The sequence below is a fragment of the Ambystoma mexicanum genome, chromosome 14 (genome assembly GCF_040938575.1).
Source record: "Ambystoma mexicanum isolate Mex_15411 chromosome 14, UKY_AmexF1_1, whole genome shotgun sequence".
Lineage (NCBI taxonomy): Eukaryota > Metazoa > Chordata > Amphibia > Caudata > Ambystomatidae > Ambystoma > Ambystoma mexicanum.
Genome location: NC_090940.1, coordinates 464,208,712 through 464,223,431, shown reverse-complemented (window position 1 = coordinate 464,223,431; position 14,720 = coordinate 464,208,712).

Below are 14,720 nucleotides of genomic sequence, written 5' to 3'. Positions count from 1 at the left end.
ACCTTTGGAACAAGTCCATACTTGCGTTTGATTCACCAACAGGTAAGAGCAGCCCTCCCTGTAAAATACGAGGGTCCAGGTCATCGGCTCCAACCTGGCCAGTGGGTCCTGGTGAAGAATTTTGAGAGGGGCACCTGTCTTGCACCTCGATGGAAAGGACCACATCAGATCCTTTTGGCTATGCAAACTGCAATACGAGTGACCGGAAAGAAACACTGGATCCACGCGACACATGTGAAAAGGATTCCTTTTCCTCTGCCCTATGACGAAGGGGAGGAGAAGGGAATTGATGATCCAGATGCTCACAACAAGTCTGTTTTGATCAACATCAAGGGTGTCACGAAAGTCCTTCCTGAGCCCATGGGGTCTGGGGAGATTGCTGCTTCTTCATTTTCTTCTTCACGGTCAATCGATCTTGTTTCATCTTCTTCAGGAAACAACAACCCTTTGTTCACTGATCATTCAGTACCAGGAGTTGTAAGGTATGATCTGCGACTACGGAAAAGGATTTAGATTTAGAGTTTGCTGACATTACATTAATGTAAATAGAATTGGAAAGTACAGCTAGGATTATGTGCCCACAAGAAACCCACAAGAAACCACTGTTGAGCCAATCCCTCGTCATTCCTCTGCTACATACAATAAGAGGCAGGGACCTGCAAGGTTACCTTCAATCAAGATAGGCCACGTGGTCAAGTGCCACCCACAGATTAACTAAAAAAGCCTAACAGTGAGGCTTCTTAACCTACGCTGAGAAACTATGCCTATTTTAGAGGCCACTCATACTAATAAGGATACTGATCGTTTTGCTGATAATGAGTCCAGCCATCAAGGGTCAATGTCCCTGAGGACGAAATGGATCCTGATTACAATAACAGTTGGTATTATAATTGCATTGAGATTCGGGTTTTGGTATCTGGGGAGTACACATCCTCTTGATGTTTTATTGCCAACTGCAAGTGTCTCCACTGTGTCTCCCCCATATGTGCATTCGGACTCCCTACATCCTCGAGACCTCCAACATAGAGGGGGTTATCATAACAACACCCTCTTGATGATCATGAACGCAACCCATGCCATTCTAAATAAGACCAATAGTTGGATATGTTCACATCTGCCACACATGGGGAAAGGGATTGGGCTGGTATTTACATCCACTCCATCTAACTACTGCTTGTTATGCTTCACTTAGGGCATTATTATTTGGCCGATGGAACGATAGTGTCACTGGGAATTTTGATGGGACTAATCTCAATGAGTTTGAAAAACGAGTTTTAGCACCTTTAGGATGTTCTCTGTTTGCGAATAGGAGCAAGCTAAATGTTGCCTCTATTAGGCCTTCTGATAGACTCTCCAGACCTTTCCAATCAATGATTACCTTTAAAATGGATCCCATAGGTAATAGGGATGCCATGCCTCCTTCCTATACTGTTAACCATAGTCCAAACTTTGTTCCATTTTGCATACGAAGAGAGGGTTCCCAACCAATGGGTACATTTGGGGGATGTACGAACGTTGCTGTGCTAACTAGTGAAGTTAGACCTCTGTATATAGGAGATCCCATTTACTTTGTTTGCAGTAATGAGGCATATCCTTATTTGCCAAGAGATTGGGAGGGTACTTGTTATTTAGGTATACTATTACCAGGTGTATATGTTGCCACCACTGCTGAAGTTTCTAGAACTCGTGCCAGGTGGAATGAGGATGGTGACACTCCCACACAGATTCTGGGTGACGTTACTAAATTCTTTGCGCCATTTTGGGGACAGATAATCAACTCCCAAGATATTAGAAGATTGGCAAGGGTTTTAGAGAAAACCATCAATGAAACCACTGACATCCTATACAACATGACACTAGAGCAAAATGCTATTAGATTAGTGGCTCTTCAGAACAGGATGGTGCTAGACATCATTCTAGCTGAGCATGGTGGGGTGTGCAAAATGGTGGTATCTGCGTGTTGTGTTTTTGTACTCGATTCCTCTCCCACCATATTTAAGACAATTAAGAAATTGCACACCTTAAGTACTGAAGTACACGTTCCAGAGGGAAACTGGGATATTGGCACATGGTTCTGGGACTCGTTACGATCTTGGGGCTGGAAAATATTTGCAGTTCTAATGGTGATTCTTGGCATTGTACTGTTTTGCTGCTTTTGCTTACAGTGTCTTCCTGTCATTTGTTATATGATAGGGGGAAGTTGTGCACAAGAGGTTGCTAAACTAGAACCTAAGACACATATGCCCGGAAAGATTACTAATGCCTTGGTAATGCAGGACATCGCTATAAAGGAGTTAATGGCGATCAATGTTTTTGAGGATAGTGATTCAGGATGTTCTGATGATGATACATGTTTTTCTGATGATGCTAATGTTTGAGTAATGCTCTTGGCTTAGGCCAAAAGGAGGGTTTGTAAAGTATATTTTGCATGTATACTGTCTGATAGTGAACGTTGGCCAAAGCACATTCGCATCGCACTGTAAATCGCATTTGAATGAACCTGAAATAGGCTGACTACGCCACCATTTTAAGTTATCCGCCATTTTGATTAACTCCTGTTTTCTGTCCCTTGTTAGAATTTGTGTTTTTGGCTCCATCAGAGCAAAATGAACTTTGTACTGTGTCAACGTAGATAAGCATGCTGAAGCTGCTAAGGTGGATTGTTTGTCTTGCACTAAGGAAACCTTGGAGCTAAACAAGAGCCATGCTAATAAGTAATTTAGATGCCATCTTTACCAACAGTGTCTTCCCCGTTCAAATAGCGAAACAGAATGATGAATAGCTGAACATGTGCTTTTGCAGAAATCTTTGTTTTCGCTCCTTGACACTAAGCTGACTTTAAAATTAAGAACAAATGGTAGACAATATAAGTAAATGAAATAAGGACTGTTACCTTTGTGTCCAATGTTTGAAAAACATATGACGTGTTTAACAGAAAACAACCAGCTATTCAAGGGTGTTTTAACATGGATTAATTTTGTGGAAAGGCTATGTATCTTAGGTAAATGTCTTACACGAAGAGCGGCTGGATGATGTGTTCGGGATTGTGAGAAAACTGTATAAATACTCATGTTTTTGAAATTTCCAGCACTCTCTCATCTCACAGTGTCTGCTTGCACACATTGCGGGGTGTTGTGAGCCAGACAGCTGTGTTTTTGGAACAGTTTATGCAACTGCATGGGTTCCCATTGGTATTAATATCAGATCGTGGAACTCAATTCGTTTCAGCATTCTGGAGAAGGTGTTGTAAAATTGAAAAAATCGGCCTTCGGCTGTCCACAAGTCATCACCCTCAAACCGATGGCCAGACCGGACGAACCAACAAGACCCTGGAGCAGTATTTAAGATGCTTGTTACAATAATTGAAAGACTCCTGGAAAGACATCCTCTGGTTGGCGGAGTACGCATATAACAATTCCATTCACACCAGTACAGGACAAAGTGCGTTTTATACTGTGTACGGACGGCATCCACGAACATCTGTTTTCAATCCACTCAACACATTAGAAATGCCAGCAATAGCAAACCTGCACAAAACCATCACCCAGGTTTTTAAAGAAGCAGCCAAGCATCTGGCCAGAGCCAAGGAGAGACAGAAAAGTTTTGCCGATCAACATCGAAGAGAAACTTCCAGTTACCAAATCGGAGACAAGATCTGGTTGGCATAAAAAACATCCCTCTGAAAGGACCAAGAGCTTTCCACCCCAGATACTTGGGACCCTACACAATCAAAGCCATAATCAATCCTGCCGCCATGAAATTGGAGTTGCCATCTGTTAGGTAGAATTGTATGCAGTACCCTTTGGTAACACCACACAGAATTAAGACTACAAGTGACAGTACAAATTCACCTTTGGAACAAGTCCATACTACACAGTAAAAGTGGTAGCGATGGCTGAGCAGCCAGAATTATCTCAAGAGCAAGTGAGCAGTATCAATAGTTACACAAAGGACAGCAATTACTATGATTCAAACAAACACTGACTCAAGGTTTATGAGTAAAAGAATATATATTTATTTACTCATCATATTGTATAACATCTCACTAAAGTAAAGCAGTTGAAAAATCACACTCGACGAACTACAGTGATGGAATCAAATCAAAAAGGCTTAGGGCCAAAGTCAATAGGACAAAAGTCTTTTGCTCAAGATCACACAGTTCAGGGTAGTTTGCGGTTAAGCCTTTGCAAAGAGTTCCGGACGAAGTTGGTCAGCAGAAAAGTTAGTTTAAAGAGTAGAGAAGGACAAGCCTCTAGTGGCGAAAGTTTTCACACACCTTCACCGTGACTAGACGAAACAAACAACCAGATTTGCACAGTACCTTTAAATAGAGAAGAAGCTGTAGCTGAGGTGGATGTTCCTGGCAGGTCCTGCAGGCTCACGGTTCATGAAGCGACTGTCGGACTGTCACGAAGTTGGAAGACTGGGGGGTCCTGCACTGACCAGGGAAGAAACCAGCAGCAGAGCAAAGCAACAAATAAAAGGTGCGCTCCTTAAAACCCAAGCAGGGTCCTCCTTCCTGGCTATCCGGTTCACTGTAGCTCTGTACAGCAAATTCAACCAGAAGGGAATCTTGGCTTGCAGTTTGGGTGAACTGGTTGGTCCCACCAGCTATGGGGAAGAAGAGTCCTGGTAGATCTTCTCTGTTGCTGGAGTCAGAAGATTCGGACTTGCAGCAGGGCTTCACCGGGCGGTTCAGTCATTGTAGGGGTCCTCTTCTGTCAGCTCCTCATCTGTTCTTTTGTTCCAGTGGCGACTCTGCCTTTCAAGACCCACAGACCTGCTTTTTATGCAGTTTTCCCCTATTCGCACAACCTGGCTGTCAATCACACAGCAGGGTGGCTGTCCTGGTGGGACAGTCACCCAGCCAATCAAACAGAAGTGTGACTTGGGTTACCAAGGGAACCCATGGCAGGGGTCCTAAAACCCCTCCCTCACTTCCTGCCTACCCAGACTTTCAGATGCCTAAGGAGGGCTTCTTCGGAGAGCCCGCGAAAAGACGGTGAACAAATGAACCAAACCTACTTTGGCGCGCGGAGTAAAACACGAGAAAGACATTTTCAAAAAGAAATGGCGAATAAACCCAGCCGGAACCGTATAAAAACGTATATGGTCTAGCGGGTTTAAGTTTAAGGCTACCAAGATAGCCTAAAATAACACCAAGGTTATTTAAGATAACCGCGGTAGGAAAAATAGGGTAGTTACCACTGCCACCAGCTAAGTCTTGATGAAAAGGGAGCGAAACAATGCTCCAAGAGAAACAGACAAAAAGGGATAAGTATTAACGCTCTCCAGTACTCTATGTAACATGGTCTGTGGATTTTAAATAGACTAATAAAGTCAATGGCAACTTTACATGTTCTGGGAGACAGTAGTCAGTCCCAGAAAAGGGAGTCTGAGTTGGGAAGTCTAAAAGACAACCCTGTGTCACTGCACTGAAGGTGCTGTGTAACACACAGTAAAAAGATGATGCCTATAGAGTAGGTGAGGCTCCACAGTCTATGACCACAAGAAAATGTTAAACACACACAGCAAAACACATGTAAGAGTGGGAAAAGGGCTCACACTCTTCACAGGTGAAAAAATAAATCCTAGAAATCCAGCAAAGCTGCTGAGGGACTCAGTTGGTTAGGGAAATTAGCCATTCTGGAGAATTTTCCCTAACACCATCTAACATGCGGATTCATCCGGTGTTTCACGTTTCAGTCTAAAACCAATGAAACCGGGTAAACGTGTCGGCATTCCACCAGTTTCTGAGATAATTGAGGGGGAACCAGAGTATGAAGTCAAAACTATTCTAGACTCTAAGGTGGTCCGATCCAAATTATACTACCTCATAGACTGGAGAGGATATGGACCTCAAGACCGAACCTTGGAACCCAGCGAACATGTCCATACTCCCCGATTGGTTAGGCAGTTCCATCGCGACAACCCCATCAAACCAGGACCAGGTGGAGGACCCCCCATGAGAGGGGCCTTGGGGGGGGGTGGGTGCTGTCATGGCCACTTGCCCAGGATCACAGGAGCTGCACCATCAGGTTGTGGGAGCAAGGGGTAGCATGGTTCACGCACGTCCCTTTGGAACGTTTATACAAAGGAGGCCCAGTTGGACTCAGTCCTGGTGCCTTTGGCGCCAGGCTCATGAAGAAACATAAGCAAGACTCTTTAATATGGGCAGGAGTGCTTTTCAGGAACTTTCCATGTGTGTGCAGTCAGTCCGGGTGTGGCTTTCCATCTTGAGCTGCACGTGCAACTTTCCATCTATAAGCTGCACGTGCAACTTCAAGGAGTGGCAGGGTGTGGCAAGCAGAACAGAACTATCGGGCGTGGCCTTAAGAGCTCAGCTATAAAAGCCAACCCAACCCCAAGGGGAAATTCTTCGCATTAATCTGCATTCACATGCAGCATAACGCTCACCACCGCCTGGGATGAAGCAGCACTTAACTTTGGCTAACCAGTCTCCTGCCCATACGCTTACCTCCTGGAATCAGCATTCACCTGCATTCTTCACTGCTGACCCTGGCGTCCATTCTTCATCCTCCGGAATGCAGGACTTCAGCTCTGGGCACCGCAGCACGACATCTTTTTTATCCTCTGGCACGCAGGACTTCAGCTCTGGGCACCGCAGCACAACATCTTCTTCATCCTTTGGCACGCAGGACTTCAGCTCTGGGCACCGCAGCATGACATCTTTTTCATCCACGAAGGCGGACCCTGTAAAAGGACAAAAGGCAAGGTTAGACATAACGAACTTTCAGTTTGAGGTTGCGCTTGCAAAATTCTTCGCGCTTATCCTTAAAAGCTCACTTACCTGCTGCCGGACCAACGCGGGATCCTCCGCTCCTCATCTGGAGCCACACCTATTTGGGAGAAAGATAGACATTATTACAGAGCTGACAATAGGCTGTGAGAAAGACAATACAAATACTTCAAGACAAAGAGAAAACTGAAAGACACTTACCAGAAAAGCGTGGAATAGTCGCAGCTGGACTGGATACCACGTATGAAGGACCAGTGAAGGAACTCGGTCCTCATCCTAAAAGCACCCCTGCCAGAAGTAGCAGGAGAGAGAGCTCACCATTAATAATCTACAGGTGAGCCTTACTGGGTCGATGCATGCTCACGGAAACCACGCTATGGGAAGAAGGGTTTGAGAGGGAATACATTCACAGGCCAGCAAACGTACGTCCTCTCATATCTACGCAGGAGCAGTGTTCCAATTCATCGCAGCAACCCACAGCCTATTTGCAGCGGGAGAAAGCAGACAGTGGGGTTCTACTTCCTGGGAGGGTTGCAACCGTGCCCCAACATCCCCACAGAGACCAGGTGAGCGTAACATTTCCTTAGAGTCAGCCAAGTGCTGTCTCAGCTCAGGAGAGCAGGCATCATACATAGATTTGAACATAAACAAATTTCTCATACCTTCATAAGTGTTCACTCTGTAACCCGTCCATCTAAGTTTTTCAAACATTCAGTCACCCAGGTAGCCCAAGGGTACCATCATGCTTTTTGAGGTTTCTAAACCTCTTAAGATACTGAGAAGGGGTCTTCCCAAATCTAGCTATCAAAGCTAGCTTCACAATTTCATACACCTTTCTGTCTATATCCCCCAACTCCATTACCACATCAGTTGCAACAGGGTGTAGCCTAGAAAAAAGCCAAGGAATCAATTGATTCCCCGTAATGTCTTTAATCCCATGCTTATATTCAAAAGCAGCCAACCAATCCAAAATATCAATCTTAACCTCATACATACTTCCTGCATCTTTGGGCATGCAAGGCCTCTGAGGTCTCTGGGAGAGAACCAGTTTCAAGAGACAACTTTTTCATTTGAAGTGCATGATTCAATTCCATTTCGCTGAGTCTAAGCTCTTGATGTTTGCTTTCAGTGTGTGCTTAGATCTTTTTAAATTCTCAAGTCTCAATTTTTCTAAAAAAACAAATTCAGGGCATAGGTTTGGACCTGATGGGGTCTGTGTGGTCAAAGGTTGAGGCCTATGAGCAGGTAGAGGTAAGACAGGGTCTACATTGTGAGACTCTTCTGCCTCATCAAACTCATCCACAATATTAGAGCTGGGCTCTGACATATTATCATCCTCATCAACATTTTCCACATTTGCTGCAGGTGTGGGGGATTCAGACCCACTCCTCAGACTTTGGTATTCTAACAAACTTTTCTTTCAATTCAACTTTTTTGCCTTTTATAGTGAGTTTCCTAGCTTTACACATATCTCTCAATTGATCAACAGTTAAAGTCACTAGGGTCTCCTGTCTGTAGCTTTCCATATCAGTCATGATAAAACAATTGCTTTACTAGTGTTGCTTAGCCTTGGGAGGATTATTTGAACAAAGGTAAAAGCAGCACTCTAAATTTAACATGTATACTTTATCCTCACCGCTGTACATCAGTGTAAGGCAGAATAACCTGCAGTACCCTTTGGGACCACTACAGGCAATTAAGACTACAAGTGTAAGCACAATTTCACCTTTGGTACAAGCCCGTACTACACAGTAAAGTGGCAGTGATGGCTGAGCAGCCAGACTTATCTCAAGAGTTTAAGTGAGCAGTAGAACAAGTTAAAAAAAGTACCAACCAATACAGTGATTCAAATATACACTTACTCAAGGCTTCTTGGTAAAAGAACATACATGTATTTACTAAGTCAGTTAGAAAACATTACACTAGCATAAGCAGCTCAATATCACACTCTAATAAACCACAAAAATACAACCGTTAAGTAAATGAACAAGTTAAGCTCCAATGAAGTGGGAGCGAAATGGCACTTCAGATACTATTAAAGGAGTAAAAAGACAAGGTTATAAGAATTGACAGTCCAAATACATTCATAGGCAGGGCAAAGGGTTTCAGTTATCTACAACCAGCAATTCTTCTCAAAGCCTGGGCCAAAGTAAATGGTTCAGAGTCTTTGCACAGAGTTTAGAAGAATTTGGCTAGGTGAAAATTTTGACGAATGTTTAGGGAAGGACAAGCCTTCGAAGTTGAGGAAAATTTCACGCACTTTCACGATGGCCAAAAAGATTTCCGGACCGCGTTTGCACAGTACCTTGGTAATGAAGAAAGCTGTAGCTGAGGCAGTTGTTCCTGGCAGTTTGAGCAGATCTCGCCATTCCTGAGCTTCAGTCGTGGGGACAGAAGGAGGACGTCGGGAGTTTTCTGTACTGCCCAGGGAAGAGGCTAAAAGCTGTAGCAAGATGTCAGTTTAAGGTGTGAGTGCCTTAAAGTCCACAAGCTGTTTTCATTCCCTCTGGCTATCCGGTTTTCAACAGCACTCTGATGGAAATTTGACCAGATGGGGACGGTGTCCAGGTGGCTTGCAAGTTGGTTGTTCCCACCAAACTCAAGGTAAGAAGTTAACCTTGAAGGGCTTCTCTATCAATGGAGTTTAAGGCAATTCGGACCTGCAGCAGGGCTTCACCAGTCGTCCAGGAGTTGCATCAGTCCTCTTTCTTCAGCCCGTCTTCAGTTCTTTCGTTCCAGTGGTCGACTCTGCTTTCCTAGTCCCAGAGACCTGCTTTTAAACAGTTTTCCCCCATTCATTCCAGCCTGGCTGTCACTTACACAGCAGGGTGGCTGTCCTTGCCGGACAGCCAGCCGGCCAATCATGCCAGAGTGCATTCAGGTCTCCTAGGAGACTAAGCACAGGGAGTTTTGGGCACCTCCCTCACATCCTGTCCACCCAGACACTCAGGCGGCATAAGAGGGCTTCAGCACTGAAACCCGCCAAAGGCCAACAAACAAAGGGACCAAACCTGGTTTGGCGCGCAGACACAAACACAAGAAGGACTTTTCCTAAAAGAAATGGGAAAAAAGATGACCGGAGTCTGTTTTTACAGACAGGTCTGGGGCCCCATATTGAAAAACATGGCTGACCCAATTTTTAGCTACCATTGTTAGCAGTCAGTATAAATCATGATAGTTGATTGTTAGGGAGAATTCTCTGTTGAGGCTGAATTTCCTAACCTAGTGAGTCCCCCAGCAACTTTGCTGGATTTTTGGGGTTTATTTTTTTCTCCTGCCAAGAGTGAGACTCTTTTACCCTCACTCTTGGACATGATTTGAGTGTTTTCTTTGAATCTAGATGTGTTTAATGGGCTATGGGGTCTTTTACTCCATAGGGTTTCATGTGTTTTTGTGATGTGTGTTACACAGCACCCTCCGTGCAGTAACACAGGGGTGTCCTAGTGACCCCCCAGTATAGACTCCATACCCTGGGACTGACTACTGTCTCCCAGGGCATGTAAAGTCACCATTGACTTTACTAGTCTTAAATTCTGAACAGAACCAGTACAAACCATCATATTGTGGACGTACTGGCTGGGGCAATTTGATTGCCCCAGGGTCTGTTAGTCGAGGGGGGCACGTCTCTGTCCCCCCTGCTCGAGTTTTGGCTGGTGGCAGTGGATACTACTTTTTATATTCAACCGCAAATATTTTCCTATGGGATTTCCCATTGTTTTAGGCTACTATCTTTATTTAATTATTTAAGGTAGCCTCGAACATACCGCCGGTTTATTTAATTAATATTAATTCTCCGGTAGGTATTTTTTGCCAAAACTTGATTCTAAAATGGCGTTTGTGTTCTCTTCTGTGACTCCAACCCAAGTCGAGCCCTTTGTTTCACTTTTTGGGTGGCTTCTCCACAGAAGCCCTCCAAAGTGGTGCCACTATGTCTGGGGTACTTAGGAGGGGTGGAGGGGAATTTAGGCACCCTGGACTGAGTTGCCTAGGCAACTCAAGTCGCACTCCATCCTGATTGGCCCAAGTGGTGAGCCGGCCGGCTCACCACTTAGCATGTTTGAGTGACAGCTAGGCTGAGTGAATGGGGGTTTGCTGCATAAAAGCAGGGCTTTGGGGACTGGAACTTCAGAAGTCGCCACAGGACCTAAGAATCTGATGAGGGAGAAGCTGAGCCGACCTGCCACGACACCACGACCGGTGGAGCCCTGCTGGACCGTCTCACCACTTTTCCCAACGACAGAGGAGATCTCCCGCCGGAGAGTCTTCTTCCTTTGACTGGTGGGGATAACCAGATTCACCGTCTTTTTGCTTTCCCGACGTATCTCGTGGCCGCCTTGCCCGTGCTAAGCACCCCGGCAACCGGGATACCACGTTTTACCACGACCGTGAGATAAAGGTACCACCTTTTACCGGAAAACTCTGCGGCTGGTTTCTGCCCTGGTAGTGCAACGACCTGCATCTTTCCTCCACGTCGAGATCTTCTCTTCCCCTGGACGACGCCGCAACTTGCAACAACTATCAGGAACAACTGCTACCGCTGGAGGATCCTTCCCACTTAAGGTACCGTGTCCCGTCTGGCTTCCCTTGCAACCGACTGTACGGGGTAGATTTAGCCCCCGGATTTCGAACCTGGTTTAGCCTGGGACATCCTGGCTAAACTTTTCTAAGCCTCTCTAAACTCTTTTCTGAACCCTCTGCAAGACTTTCTAAGCCTAGTGTAACTGTATGATCTTGGGCGCATTTGTGCTCTGCTCTCTCTAAGAGTGGGCCCAGCCTTTGGACTTTGGCTCACCAGTGACTTTTTGCTCTCTGCCTTGCTAATAGTGTTCCTGAATCGTAGAGTTGTGTAATCCTGCATATTCTGTCTTTTTCCCTCCCTTTTTCACAACCTTAGTAGAGTGCAATCTAGTTAAGCGCTCACCTCTGTATGAAAATAAGTGGTGTCTTACTGTGATTTTCTAATAAGGGAAAAAGGGGTGTATATATCATAATAGTAACTGTGTTTAGAATATTTTACAATAAGAGTGCTGGAGTGTTTCAACTGTGTGTTTATAAATAAATAATTATATACTTTGATACCAAATCTCTGGTCAGTGTTTGCTTGTATTATTGTATCTGAGTGCCTATTGAGTATACTTTGCATACTGCCTAACTCTTCTTGAGGGAAGTCTGACTGCTCAGCCACAGCTACCAGGTACATCTGGGTGGTACAGACTGCTACGAAGTGGGTTTACTGCTAACACCTGTAGTCTTAAATCTTTTGCAGTGGTCCCTAAGGGAACTGCACAGGTTTCTGCCTAACACTGGTGTACAGCGGTGGGATTTGTATTGAGTATACACTTTAGAGTGCTTTAGGATACCTTAGTACAACTAACCACAAAGCTTAGCACTGAAAAAGTAATCTTTCGAACATGTCAACTATGGAAACTTATAGTCAAGAGTCCCTTGCTACAAAAACTGTTGATTGTTTAAGAGTATTGTGTAAGCATAAGAACCTCCTGACTAAAGGCAAGAAAATTAGAAAGGTTGTTAGCTAACCAAAGTCTGGATGATGGGTCTGAGGAACCTACCATGCCAGAAAATGTAGATAACAGTATAGAAATTGATATTGATCCAAATGTTGATAATCTTGAGGAAGAGTCAGAAGAGGAGGGTGAGGCTGCTGTGACTGTCCCCCCTAGGCCTCTGTCTGCCCTACCTGCTGTACCTACTGGCCTTTACCAAGTCCCACACTAAGTCCTCAATATCTCGAATTAGAGAAAATCAAAGCTGAACTAGAGTTCAAGAAACTGAATACTCCAGCTGAACAGAGACATCAGGAAATGAATCAAGAACTAAGGCTAAGGGAAATGGAGCTCAAACATGAGCTAGAAATGAAGAAATTGTCTGTCGAAAATGCTTCTCTCTCTGGCTCCTCTAGAAGTTCCAGTCCTAAAAGACCCCCGATGCCTAAATAATTGGTTGGTATGTATGAGCCTAAGTTGGATGTGTTGGATTGGTTTTCTCTGTTTGAATATAATCATGGGCTCCAGAACATCACAGGAAATGACTTACTCACCTGGTTGTTCTCCAGGCTTCCCCCTGTTGCAACTGATGTGGTAATGGAGTTGGGGGAGGAGGATAGGAAAGAATATGAATGTGTGAAACTAGCTTTGATAGCTGGGTTTGGGAAGACCCCTTCCCAGTATCTTAAGAGGTTTAGAAGCCTCAAAAAGCATGATGGTACCCCTTGGGCTACCTGGGTGATTGAAGGGTTGAAAAACTTAGAGGGATGGATTAAGAGTTACAAAGTGAACACTTATGAAGGTATGAAGAATCTTGTTATGTTGGACTCAATTTATGATGCCTGCTCTCCTGAGCTCAGACAGCACTTGGCTGATTCAAAGGAATAAGATTCCCAAAAACTAGCTAAGGCTGCTGACTTGTGGGTTGCCAACAGGGCCACTCACAAGGATTCTGGGGTAACTCAGAAAAAGGATGAGGGGAAACAGCCTAAAAAGGACTCCAAAGAGAATTCTAATACTGTAAATTCCAAAGAGGGCCCCAAACAAAACCAGAAGGGTAAGCCACCAGGGAACCCACAGCAGAATAGTGTCTCCTCTGGTGCTAAACCAGAGGGAGGTCAGAACAAGCCTCCATTCCAGAAAGCATTTGGTAAATGCTTTGTTTGTGGCTCTACTGACCATGTGAAAGGAGATCCCAGATGCAAGGGTAAACCTTCAGGGATCCAACTTGCCTCCTTAGCCTTCGCTCCAGAAGAGGAAGTCCCAATGGCAAGTGGAAACTTTCTACTGCTGGCTGATGAACCCATTGGAGTCTCAGCCAGTGTTTCTTTAGTATCTTTGGGGTTGTGGGAACAACATAATTTAGATGTGTATAATTCTATCCCAGATAATACTAAAGAGTATTATAAGGACAGTGTCCAGGTGAATGGTCAGGAGACTCCTGCCATTAGAGACACTGGGGCCAGCATAACTGTGGTGAATGAATCTTTGTTCAAGGCAGAGGATGTTGCCAAGGCACCCAAATGCCTCACCAAGTTAGCTGGAGGGCCTGTGCAGATGTGTCCCCAGTTACCAGTTCTCATCCAGTGTAATGACATGGCTGTAAAAATACCTGTCAGTGTACAATGTGAAGTGCCAGGTAGGGTTCTGTTGGGTAATGACCTGAAAGCTAATGGAGTTGTGTCACATACCCCCAGACCACCTAGTAAAAGGTTACAGGAGCTCACAAAACCTGCAAGAGAGAAAACCCTGAGAGGGTTATCTCAGGAGATGATGACATAGATCACTCCTTTTCCAATGGAGCAACTCACTGCAGTAACTACCAGATCAGGAGCAAAGGGGCAACCCAAGACTCCTAGGAAAAATCCAGCAGCAAGCACTCCAGTGCTTCCAACAGTTACACCTGTAACTCCCCCTCCAGCTGAGGCTGAGAGGGAGGTAAAACCCTGTATGGTTGAACTAGACTCTGAAGAAGAGCTAGTGGGAGGCCAAGAACTTATTGGAGATCTAGACCCTGAGGACCATCCTGAGCTGCAGTCTTTACTGGCAGGAGGTGGGCCCAGCAGGGCAGCTTTCCGTAAGGGACAAAGAGAATGTCCAACTCTGAAGGGTCTCCGCCAACAGGCAGCTGCTCAGGCTGATGGGCAGGAGCCTGGGAAGTATAGGTTGCACTGGGAAGATGGCCTCTTCTACAGTGAACCAACTGAGTCTGAACCTGGAGACTACAAACGCCTTGTAGTACCTCAAGAAAACAGACAACAGTTCTTGCACTTAGCCCACGAGATTCCTTTGGCTGGTCACTTGAGTTTCAAGAAGACCAAGGAAAGGCTCTCACTCTACTTCTACTGGCCAAAAATGGGGGCCGAAGTAGATACGTTTTGCAAGAGCTGCCATACCTGCCAAACTTCTGGTAAGGTTGGCGCCAAGAATGTGGCACCATTAGTGCCTCTCCCAGT